This window comes from Lathyrus oleraceus, chromosome 4, assembly GCF_024323335.1.
Source record: "Lathyrus oleraceus cultivar Zhongwan6 chromosome 4, CAAS_Psat_ZW6_1.0, whole genome shotgun sequence".
In the NCBI taxonomy this organism is placed as follows: domain Eukaryota; kingdom Viridiplantae; phylum Streptophyta; class Magnoliopsida; order Fabales; family Fabaceae; genus Lathyrus; species Lathyrus oleraceus.
Genome location: NC_066582.1, coordinates 492,964,821 through 492,975,827, shown reverse-complemented (window position 1 = coordinate 492,975,827; position 11,007 = coordinate 492,964,821). Strand labels below are relative to the sequence as shown.

The window sequence follows — 11,007 nt, the reverse complement described above, 5'->3', positions numbered from 1 at the left end:
GGTGTAAATCCATTTATTGGTATCCGGTATCCGCTTTTGTGTGAGATTGGTATAAGTCCATTGAGTGGCATCCGGTATCGCCTTGTCTTTTATTTTACTAACTTGTTTTGTCCCTTTATTCCAAAGGACACGCTTGAATCATCTTCTATATGATTTCAAGAGGTGAACTTCTAGAAAGTTTTACACTTCATCCATGCCCTCTTTGTCCTAAACTTTTTCACACTTCACTTTCAAAAAACTTTGACTTGTTGTGCAAACATTCTCACCTCTTTTCAAATTAGAAACTTGGACCTTAAGTCCTTGATTTTTTATACTTCACTTTTCATAACACTTCTTTGAATCAATCTTAATCATACTTTGACCATATTTTGTGAATAATCATAATCAATTAACTTCACCCATTCAATTGTTTTGGCTTTGTCCATTGTTAATATGATTTCATACATTAGCCTTAGGTTTTAATTACCATAGTGGTTGATGTAAATCTTACCTTATCCTTAGTGAGTTGATTGTAAGTATTCCATACTTATTATAGGGTTAACCCCTCACTAGTATGTTAAAGCCGTCCTCGCATGGTGGATTGATGATGTTGGTTGAGTTTTCTCCCATTGGTAATGAAAAGCCTTAGTGCTTGTGTTTAAAATTGAACTCACTAATTTTTGGAAATCTTTTAGCCGAACTACGGCGTTTTGATCCTTACCTTTGATGGAAGGTACGTAGGCAACGGGTTCATCCGTTCGAACACAAAAATAATTAACTTGTACATTCTTTTCTCATCATCCCATTCGTGTTTGCACAATATGTAAAAAACAAATAAACATTTCTTATACAACAAGTGTGAAAAGGGCTCCCTAGGAGTACCTAGGACGTGATAGGTGCCTAACACCTTCCTATTGCGTAATTTACCCCTTATCCAGATTCTCTGATCTTTTTCATTAGTTTTCTACGTGTAAAACTTCTTAGGTTTTTGTTCGCTTTTTAACCAGTCCTTAGGATAAATAAAAGTGCGGTGGCGACTCGAATTCATTGTATACTTTGCTTATGGTTTAATCAATAGATCATATAGCGACGAATACACCGCTACAGTATTCTCTCATCTTAAGTCATCTACCCCTAAACACATAAAATAAAATAATTCACCAACACATCAAAAATTTAATTAAAATAGCATAATTAATTAAATACGAAAAATGCGTGTTACAGAGTGTCACGCCGTGAAAATTGCCTGAATGCATCACATGCTTGAATATACAACAAAGTCGCCACCGAACTTTATTTATTCCAAAGGAAATAGAAAACATCGATAAAACTCAAGGGGAAGAGAAAAAAGGGTAAGGAATTTGGTTATGCAAGGGGAAAGTATTAACACCCCTCACATCCGTTGTATTCAACGAGAACCATTTGGATTGTTCTTTGCGTGAATGGGTATTATTATCTAAAAGTAACTTGCAAAAAGGAAAAATAAGTTTTTAATTAGTGTGTTCGCGAAGGATTCAGATCCTCGTGCCTACGTATTTCCATAGTGAAATGTAAAAATCAGAGCTCCGTAGTTTGTGGTAGAAAATACGGACGTGTCAGTTGTTTTTAGTGAACAATGTTAACGTTCACATTCTAGCAATTAAACGTTGTTTGTATGCTCGTGTGTGGGAGTCTTAAACATTGTTTATTTGCGGTAGAACGAATATAACATGTCTTTTGTGAAAAGGTTTTGAATGTTGCCCTAAGGCGGAAAATTGAGTTTGATGGGTTGTGATTGATTTTAGATTTGAAAAAAAGATTGTCTTGATTTGATTTGCACTAAAGTCTATGAATGAAGGTGAATAGTTTGAACAACTAGGTCAAACATTCTGTATCAAAAGATATTCAGAATAAAGATAGGAATACTCCCTCTTATTCTTTCTCCATTTCTTAAGGCTCGTGGCATATAATTCAAATCACATTTTCAAGTGTTTTTTAATTTATTTGCAAAAACATTTTAGTCTTAAATGAACAAGGAAAAGAAAAGGAAGAAGTCCAACAATGATCAGGGCCTTGATGTCCATTCTCCTTCAGAGTCTTGGAAGTGAGTCTTGAGTTTGAGATCTGGTGTAGTGCATATACCAAGGTACAACCCAATCAAGTGACCAAAAAACTTATGCTCACTTGAATGAATGGGGAAAATGCTAATTATTCAAAGTAATTAATTGATTAAGAATAAATTTAACCAACTAATCAAAGAGGTGAACATGTCAAAACAAACATCAAACACATGGAAATGTAAGAAATTAACATGGCATTGAAAATTGCAATTAATCATGTTAGAACCTAATTAATGAAGAATTAAAGTAATTCCACAATTAAATTAAATTAAATTCTAAAAGAGAAAATTACTCTAATTAACCAAATTCATGCATTTTCGATGAATTATCATGAATTAAAATGTGCATTGTCATGAATTAAAAGTATAGAAAAAATTGATAAAAGAATTGAAAAAAACAAGGAATTAAGCAATTAGCAATTAATTCTGCAGGGGTTCATAAACCAGCGGGTGTGCAGTCTGGAAACAAAGGCTTTGGATCTAACAGATAAGGCCCAAACACAAAGTATTGTTATTGGGTTCAACATGGAGTATACCAAGCAAAACGGTTGTGCAAAGATGCAAAGCATCATGGGCTTAAGCTAGGCCAAATCGAAATTGCAAGGAAAGGAAAAAAATTCAACAACACAAACTTCTACACCTCATGTTCGTGTTGGCCGGAATCTTGCCCCACCATGCCGGAGGTGGCGGAGTTGGCCGGAACAACCAAATAGCACCACTAATTTACTCCTCTCAACCTCCTCTTTCTTAATCTCTCGCCAATTTATGCCAAAGATTAACCAATTTTCAGAATTGCATCAATAAAGTGATGAACCCTAACCTCTAAAACAAAAATTAAATTATGGAGGAGAAGAATTAAGCCACCAAACCTTGGGGTTTTGATTCTCCAATACAAGAGATACATTGCAGTATCAATATTCAAGCAAACAAAGAAATGGAAAAATTCACCAACCTGCAAGACGGAGGTTTTTCCTGGAAATTGTTGGAGTCAGAAGATGACGAAGATTAAGAAAACTAGAGAATCTTTAATCTTGTAAGCTAATCAATTTCTTGCTGAAAATAATTCAATCACTTCTTTTTTATTCCTTGAGTGTAGTGGAGAAATTAAAATTGGATTGGGGTTTTTGTTGATTATGTGTTGAATTTAGCAGTAGCAAGGTGTAGTAATGGAGTGTAGAGGTCTTAGCTCAGTCAGTGGCAAGCTTCAAGGTGAAACTTGCTTCAACAATGGTGTTTTTAGAGCTTTGATGTGAGGTGAAAGAGATGAATTGAGAGAGTAGAAATTATAAGTTTAAGTGGTTGTTGAATGAGTGGATCCTTATGGTGATTGTTGATTGAGTGAACCTCCTTAGATTGAAGAGAGTGATGAGTTTATATAGGTGAATTGTTCTAACTGTTTCAGGCAATAGCGGTTAAAAGTTAGGGCAGCTGTTAGTGTTAGGTGTTTTCATGAGCAAGTTGGTTACAAGAGTTAACATAGTTAGAGTTTCTGTTAGAATGAATTTGACAGTTAGAATTGTTAGTGAAATGGTATTTATGGACTGTTATGATAGGTTGGTGACGTTAGTGTAGTTCAAGTATTGATGAATGTTAGTGATGTTGGAGTGCACTAGTGTAGGATATGAAGTGGTTATTTGTTGTTATGTGTTGCTGCATAATTTCATTGACTTTGAATGTGAACTGGTGCATGAATTGGTTTGTGTTGGAATGCTTGAAAGGCATTACAATGCTTAAAATTGCATTTTTTGGGCTACTGGTTCAGGTGTAACCAGTTACACTAATTCAGGTAACCGGTTACCACCACGAAAATATGTGTTATGGTGTATGGAATGTGGCTGATCAAAGCATGTGTAATCGGTTACATGATTCCGTGTAATCGGTTACCAAAGAGAAATTTTGCCTTCCTATGTGAATGAACGCAGGTGTAACCGCTTACACTAATTCAGGTAACCGGTTGCCAACACGACATTTTGGCTTTCTGGGTATGCTGAAGCAGGTGTAATCAGTTACACTGATTCAGGTAACCGGTTACCAACATGAAAAATTGGCTTTTTTACTATGTTATGATGTATGGCCTTGTGTATGGAGCAATGTCATGGTCTTTCGTAGTTATGCATGAAAGTGTATAGGTCATGGTTTGAATTGAATTGTGCATGGTTTTGAAGGGCTAGCATATGGTGGGATGAATAACATTTCGGCAATTTATTTTGATCATGAGGAAACTTGAAGATAAATAATAAAAAATGCTGGTACTTTTCTTTGTTTATTGCTTCTTCTATTTTTTCCTTTTTTTTAATTATTGCTTTGATAAAAATGCTTAGGAGATAAATAAAAAAAATTCAATTCATACTTTAGAGAATAATAGAATTAGAAATTGAACATTAATCATTAGGAATCATCTTTTAATTGGATTTTAATTAAAATTAGTGTTCTTGTTAGATTTTGATCTGATTCTTAGGATTGACCTTGCAGTTAATTTCTAATCAGTAACATTGCCATGTTCCCATAGTTCTAGACTAACTTTTAGAATTAAGAGATTAGTGTTATTTGACTAATCATTAGGGTTTTAGGTCATTAATTCTTTGTGCCTAAGATTTTTCAACTGATTTTATCCCTATTGATTAAGTTGATCAAAGTTCGCTTTGATAAATTAAATCCCTTGATTGTGCTCATTTCCTCTGTCTAAGTCAAGTGATCAAAAGTCTAAGGATCATTTGACAGGACTAATTCGCTGAACTGGAGCTGCTTTGGATATCTCAAGACTTTACATTCAAGCCAATACAAGTTAGAACACTGCAGACAAACTGAAGATTGGACAATTGTTCAAGCACGACAAAGGTTTTTCTTCAACATTTGTCAGTTATGGTGCAAATTGCGCGCCACGAGCCTTAAGAAGCAGAGAAAGGGTGAAATGGGGCATTCTTATCCTCATTCTGAATATCTTTAGGTATAGAATGAATGATTCAGTTGCTTAGAGAATTTGCCTCTACTCATAGACTTTAGTGCAATTTAAATCGGATAATTGACAAGTCCTCTTCCATACAGATGTTGCAGGCAGACTGAAGATCAGGACCTCCACCTCTAGGGTTTCTTCTTTCTTCTTTTCTTTGTTCATATAAGACTAAAATCATTTTTGTAAATAAACTCAAAAACACTTAAAATACGGTTTGAATTGGGCGCCACGAGCCTTAAGCAGTGGAGAAGGGGTGAGAGGGAGAATTCATATCCTCATTCTGAATACCTCTGGATACGGGACGAATGACCTAGTTGTTCAAAGTATTCATCTTCATTCATAGAATTTAGTGCAATTCAAATCAAGACATTTTTTCCAAATCTAAAAGCAAACTCAAATCATCAAATTCATTTTTTCCTAAGGGCATCTTTTCAAACCTTTTCAGAAATGACATGTTACTTCCGTTTTATCATGAAAGGTGCTTAAGTCTCCCATGTGAGAGCATACAAGTAATGCTTAACTGCTAGAATGCGATCCAAGCGCATCCATTCTACGACAAACAAGCGCTTAAGTCTCCCATGCGCGAGCATACAAGCAACATTTAACTACTAGAACACAAACGTTAACATTGTTCAATAAAAACAACTAATGCGTCTGTATTTCTATCACGAACTACGGAGCTCTGACTTTCATATTGCACAATGAGGATACATAGGCACGAGAGTCTGAATCCTTGCCGAGCACACTAATTATTAACATTTTTCTCTCCTTTCGCAAGTAATCTCTAGATAATAACACTCATTCGAGGAAAGAACAATCAAAATGGTTCTTGTTGAGTACAACAGATGTGAGAGATGTTAATACTTTCCCCTTGCATAACCGACTTCCTTACCCTTTTTTCTCTTCTCCGGGGTTTTATCGATGTTTTCCGTTTCTTTCGAAAATGAATAAAGTTCGATGGCGATTTTTTTGAATCTTCGAGCGTGTGATGCGCTCAGGTATATTTCGCGTAGCTTCATATATTCCTATCAGGAAAAAATTTATGGGCCATAGAAGGCTCGGTTGAGAGGAAGTCGTCGACATGATGGTCACCCATTTGGAAGTTGACCCAACTGAGGCCGCAAATGAGGCAGTTGACACTAGAGGTGCTCATGCTAGGTTTAAATTCTTGGAACAACTTTATAAAGACCACTTGTAGTGGGTTGAGGGTGTCGATGGTGATGATATGCTTGTTGAGTACCACCGACAGTGTGCATTGAGGTGTTACCTCTTGTTTCTGGTTGACACATCCATTTTTGTGGATAAAAGTGCAACCTATGTCAATGTGGTCTACCTTAATTACTTCATCGAATTGACGAAAATTCATGAATATAATTGAGAGCGCTTGTTTAGTCTACATGTACTCGATGTTGGGCGAGAGTTATCTTTGAAAGACAAAGCAGATGACCTGGAGCTGCACGCTGCTTACTATAATTTACTGTACTAATATTTTCATAATTATTTTATCATACTTGCTATTAATATTTTATCTGAATTATATTTTGGGGATGAATCATCCCTCACTCTCCTCGCATCACATGTTGGGAAGATGTGCCTACCTACACTGAGGATTGTCCGCGTGTTGTCGCCTTTGTGTCGTATAAAGAGAATAATGCGGTCGAGTCATTTCGGGTGTATCTTGATCGTACTCTAAGAGATGACATTGCATTTTGTACATATGAGGGTCACCGCGAGATGCGTCAGCTGGACGTCATTTATTTATACTTCGGATGACTTACATATGGGTCATCTCTTATGTATTTATGTGTCTGAGCGACTGATGCACCATTTTGATAATTTACAGATTATTTCAAGACCCTACTTAGAGTCCACTCCTCCTACCATCCTTCACAGATATATGAAAATAAAATATGGAAGCTTGTCGCACCGTACAACCTCCCCCTCCCCATCCGTATAACATAATGAATTTTCATCCTATAACTCATTAAACTTTAAATTTTATTTTGTCAACTTTTTTCTTTAATCTGATATCTATTTTGTACGTCTTTCACAAAATGTGTTCAAATAATGAATTTTATCATATAGCACATTAAACTTTAATAATTATTTTTGCCAATTATTTTCTTTAAATTTATTTTATCATATTTTGTATGTCTTTCACAAAATGTGATCAAATTACTAATTAATATTATGTTGGGTAAAATAAAGCTGATAGCAGATAAATTAGTTTAGAGATTTTATCATTGCTAGTGGTGATATACATGCTTGCTATATACAATATTAAAGGGGCTTGGGGCTAGTTATATACATGCTTGCTATTCTATACAATAGACTAATGCAGTATAAAAGAAGTCTAACTCGACTACCTGATAACACGAAATTATATCGCTTTTTAAGACTTAATTCAATTAAATTATTTTATCATTTACACTAATTTATCCCATTTTATCAGATATTATGCAGTATTTCTCTTCTATTTATATCAGGTACCCATTTTGAAGCAAAAGTGAAAAAGGGAAGAAAAGGAGGTGTAAAAAGCAACAAAAAGGAGAGAAAAGGAACCAAAGGCCAAAGCCCAGCCCAAAGCGCACAAGTCACCAATGCTGTGCCTGTGACGGACGTCACAGGACGCGTGACGAGCGTCACGCGAAGGAGCCTTGTGACGGACGTCACACATAGCGTGACGAGCGTCACGCAACCCCACTACCTTTGTGGCGCAAGTATCGCCCTCAGAAGGACTTGAAGAATAACGTTAAGGAATTGGTCTCCTATATGCACGCCGTGGATATAGCCACGCTGAAGAAGGAGAGAAACGGAATGCTGCTACCAAGGCTATTATAAATAGCCGTCTCACAAACCAAAAGTTACACAGTTTTTGCACGCTCAGTTTTGCGGAAGCTCTGCCAAATTTATTTTTTTCACGCCTTTGCTTATTTTTCTTCCTTTCCAGCATCGTCCATTTTATTTATTTTATTTTGCAAGCTTTGTTTTCTTTTTCCCTTGCAATTTATTTCCCCCCGTTCTTAGCTTTTAGATATTTTTCGCGTAGTAGTTTCTACACCGGAAACTACTGGGCAACTTTATACCGGATTTAACCTTACGTTATATTCGAGTTTTTTTTATTTCCTTGATTTAATTTACTGTTTAATTGAAGAATCGAAGAACAAATCCTACCGGCTTGTGGTGGAGTGTTCAAGACCATTGTATTACGCATTCAGGTTCTTTAATTGTTATTTAATTTTTATGCTTTATTCTATTGTTTATTTGCATTGCCTGCCTGAAATGAGTCTGTGTATGCATGATATTAATTATTATTTAGTAAGCATGTCTGGCTAATTTGCCTAGGTATCGGTATGTAAAGTAAGCAGAAAGAGGGATCAAAACTAAGTCGGTCTATTCAAACTTAAAATTAGAATCAATCTTTTTACGGTCTTAACTTACAGGTTTAATAACAAGATTTTTTACAAAGGTAAAAGACATAAAGAAGTTGAAACCAACAGAGCGAGAGTTTGAGGTTTTAACTGGACAGTGTAAGTTAGTCATTAAATCTATCTCAGGGCGAGAGCAAGTTTTAGAATTAATTAAATTCTGACCTTTTTCCAAAAAGTATTTTTAAAGGTTGAATGTGAGGACGAGAGTTAAGCATTTAGATTTAATTGTATAACCTAAGTCAACAGAGCGAAAGTTTGAGATAAGGGTGTTTAAAACGGTCAGTATTTTCTTAAAAAGAGTTTCTGCAACTTTATTGTTTTCAAAATATGATTTTTGACTTAATTATAAGTGACAGCAACATTAACATAAGATCATGGTTTCTTCAACAGAGCGAGAGTTTGAGATAAAACCTTTAACCAATAAAGTTAGTCGAAACGATTTATTTTAAAACCGAGAGACCGACAAGGAATTGATTCCCTAGTTTTGACGAACCACATACCGATATCCGTTTTATTAATATTTAATCTAGATATTAGTTTAGCTCTTAGCTCCCTTTTCCCCAAACAATCAAACATTTTCACCTTAGATTTACGTAGTAACCTTAGATAACGGTACATCGATTCATAAGTCCCTGTGGGATCGATATCTTTTAAAACTACGCGATAGAACTGTGCACTTGCAGTTTGTATCCCATTCTCGACTCGCACAGTCGAGCGATCAAGTTTTTGGCGCCGTTGCCGGGGACTTTTATTCAATCGATATCGTAACTCTTCCGTTACGCTGTAGAGACTAAGGTTTCTTTTTCCTTCTATTCTTTCTTTCGTTGATTTGTATGCCACGCACTCGCTCTCAAGGCGAACCGCTCTATTTACGAATCAACGATATCGAACTATATCTCCGAGTCTTACGACGAATTCGGGAATATCGTGCTGAAAACAATCTCCCTCCTATAAACCTTCCTGATATCAAAAACATTTTTCCTTCTTTAACCGAGATGGCAGAACCAGCTCGTGCTCTTAGAGATTACGCCGCTCCATCGCAAGATGAACCGCATTCAAGTATTGCTCCGCCCGCAATCGAAGCAAACAACTTTGAACTTAAACCTTCACTGCTGCAGGCTGTGCAACAGAACCAATTCTCTGGAAATCTTACCGAAGATCCAAACCTTCATTTATCCGTATTTGTTCAATATGCTGATACTGTTAAAGCTAATGGTGTCACTTCAGAGGCAATTCGACTTCGTCTTTTTCCTTTCTCATTAAGAGATAGCGCTAGAAGATGGCTTCAATCTCTACCTTCCAACTCAGTCACCACATGGAACGAGTTGAAGAAAGTTTTCCTTGCCCGATATTTTCCGCCAAGCAAAACAGCTATGTTAAGAGCCCAGATAAACGGATTTAAACAGAAAGACAACGAGTCTCTTTTCGAAGCATGGGAAAGATACAAAGACATGATGAGACTTTGCCCACACCATGGTTTGGAAGACTGGTTAGTAATTCACACATTTTATAATGGTCTCTTATACAATACAAGGTTAACAATAGACGCCGCTGCAGGTGGTGCATTAATGAACAAACCTTATGCTGATGCTTACCAGCTTATCGAGAGCATGGCCCAAAACCACTATCAGTGGGGAACCGAACGAACAACAGTGGAAAAACCTCAACCGAAAACTGGCATGTACGAGATAAGTAACCTTGATCACGTCAATGCAAAAGTGGATGCTTTGGTCCAGAAGATTGAAAGTTTAAATGTATCACCACCAACCGCCGTGGTTGCTATAGCTCAGAATTGCGAGGTCTGTGGAATCCAAGGCCACACTCCTGCGGAATGTCAACTCTTGACTGGAATCCAAACAGAGCAAGTAAACTATGCTCAAGGAAGCCCCTATTCGAATACCTATAACCCAAATTGGAAGAATCATCCAAACTTTTCATATAAGAGTAATAATGCTTTATACGCACCTGGACAGTCTCCGAATCAAACCCCATCTATACCTCCGGGGTACCAGAAACCAAATCCTAACAATAATACCCCTAGAAAATCCAACTTGGAAATCATGATGGAAAACTTTATAGCTTCCCAACAACAAACCAATAAAGATTTCTTAAACCAGAACATACACACTGGCGAACAACTTAAACAACTAGCAAGCAAAGTAGATGCCTTGGCTACCCATAACAAAATGTTAGAAACCCAAATATCTCAAGTAGCTCAACAACAAGCACCTACTGCTGCACCAACTGGTACATTCCCTGGACAGCCCCAACCTAATCCGAGAAGCCAAGCTCATGCAATTATATTAAGAAGTGGAACGGAAGTGGAGGGACCGTCTGATCCAAGGATAGAAAACCAAAGCCCTAAGAAATCTACTGAGGAAAGTGAACCTAAGGAAAAGGAAGAGAGTAATAAGGATACCCTAGAAAAGAAGGAACCTTATGTACCTCCACCACCTTACAAACCACCTATACCTTACCCTCAAAGGCTTGTTAAAACCAAAGATGTAGGTCAATTTAGAAAATTTGTTGATCTCCTTAAGCAATTA

At 36.6% G+C, this 11,007-nt stretch overlaps 1 pseudogene; it reads right to left on the bottom strand.

The window, feature by feature from the left end:
• Positions 1 to 9,841: 9,841 nt before the first annotated feature.
• Positions 9,842 to 9,941, bottom strand: LOC127077288 (uncharacterized; annotated as a pseudogene).
• Between the last annotated feature and the right edge of the window lie 1,066 nt (positions 9,942 to 11,007).